Below are 1,845 nucleotides of genomic sequence, written 5' to 3'. Positions count from 1 at the left end.
TAGGGGAGGGTTTGTTATTCAGTTTATATAATTATGATAACTACTATAAATGAATAGAGATTTTGTTATTCAGTTTATATAATTATGATAACTACTATAAATGAATAGAGATTTCTGTTTCAATAACTCTGTTTTCTCTTTTATCTGTGCAATTTGCCTTCTTTCTTCTATCAAGATTCTCCTTTTTATTTCCAGATTTAGCTGAAAATCTTACAGAATGAAACTACAAAATTTAATCTAACACAAATAATCAGAGCAAACTGTGAAATCTATTTCAATATATTTATTCACACTGGAAAGACGACATCAGATGTTTCAGTTAAATTAAAATTACTTTATTTAGCAAATGAATTTCAATATAGAGGACAGTAGGGCAGAATATATTTCATCTGCTGTCTTATTTTTGCCATTCTAATTGAAATTTGTAAAAGTTTAGCACGAGAGATTGGACCCTGGATCCACTCCCAACTTCGAGCAGTAATTTTTGTAGTAAGTTACACGCTTGTTTACGGAGTCTGTGCTACCTCCGTTACATTCGATGGCGCCATTGACAGCTTGGATTGTTGCTCCGAACCCTTGTCCAGAGGTGATGGCGGTATGACAGTTGCTGTTCTTCATCCAAAACCAAACTGCCGTCTTGAATGAAATGGCGGCGTCATTTGCAACCTTCTCCGGTTCATTTAACCCGTCGAATCCAATGTCCTTTCCTGCTGGACCATAGTTGAAGTTCCTGCAACACTCAAACATATTAATATCAAGTAGAAAAAATCAGCAACAACGTATAAACTCAAGTTAGAATTCATCGATTTACCATGATAGCTGGATGGGTCCACGGCCAAAGTAGCCTTTGCCTCCAACACAAGGATACTCAGTGTTGGTTTCATCGCAGTAATCCTTCGATGCACCATTGATCTCTTCAATATAACAGAAAGCTGCAGAACAAAATTCTCTCATTAGTCTTCTAATCTTAATATATAATAATAATTAATCGTAAAAGATCTTATGTTCCAATCTACTCAAACTTAATACATAATAATAATTAATCACAACAAATAATAATTAATCAGACTTGAACCCATTACCAATAACAAGAAATTAACATTGATTGATGACTTACATCCAGTCTCGTGGGTGACATGGGCGAAGAAGGCAGCAAGCTCTCTCTTAGAGTCATCAGAAGTTCCAGTAGTGCCGAAGCCAGAGTAGGCATTGGCAGCCTGGATGAAACCGTCATAAGTATAGAAGTTCTTTCCAGCACAAGAGCCGTCTGCAACGCTGAGAATGGCGTCAAAGAAATCTTTGCTTATGACTTAGGAAACAGCGGTGCCGGAGCCGGTGGAGGGAGTGGGTGTGGTGCCAGTGTAACATGGGCCTGCTTTGCAGCCAGTGCCGCAGTAATCATTACCAGTACCACAGTATCCATATTGACTGCAGCATAAATTGCTCGAACACCCGCAATTCGGCACAGAAACACAGCTTCCAAACAGAAATACAGCCATCCCCGCTGCCAATACAAACATTGCAATATTTCTTTCGCTCCCCATGATCTCTATTATATCTCTTTTTCTCTATTGTGCTTTGGTTGCATTTGTATTATTCGTGTGCCCGTATTTATAGATTGCTTGGAAGAAATAGATGACGCGTTTACGCGCTATCTTCTCCATTTGAGCTTTGACCGGAGTGCATTTTGTGTTATCCATTCGACGAAACAGTTTCTCCTCCACTTATCCTTCCCTTTGGGGACATAGTCCAAGTCAAGCTATTATTATTATTATTATCCTTCCCTTACGGGGACATAGTCCAAGTCAAGCTATTATTATTATTATTTGATGACTTTGATCTTAC

The 1,845-nt window shown here is 38.3% G+C and overlaps 1 pseudogene across 1 annotated transcript; it reads right to left on the bottom strand.

Moving 5' to 3' along the window:
* Positions 1–313: 313 nt before the first annotated feature.
* On the bottom strand, positions 314–1,573 carry LOC149563581 (endochitinase EP3-like; annotated as a pseudogene). Its single transcript, XR_016364100.1, has 3 exons — positions 1,118–1,573; positions 812–932; positions 314–730 (listed from the first exon to the last, which is right to left on the bottom strand). The product of XR_016364100.1 is annotated as an endochitinase EP3-like (transcript).
* Positions 1,574–1,845: the final 272 nt, after the last annotated feature.

This window comes from Cupressus sempervirens, chromosome 4 (genome assembly GCF_028749045.1).
Source record: "Cupressus sempervirens isolate cs-2001-9-10 chromosome 4, ASM2874904v1, whole genome shotgun sequence".
Taxonomy (NCBI): Eukaryota; Viridiplantae; Streptophyta; class Pinopsida; order Cupressales; family Cupressaceae; genus Cupressus; species Cupressus sempervirens.
This window is presented reverse-complemented; position numbering and strand designations above follow the sequence as displayed.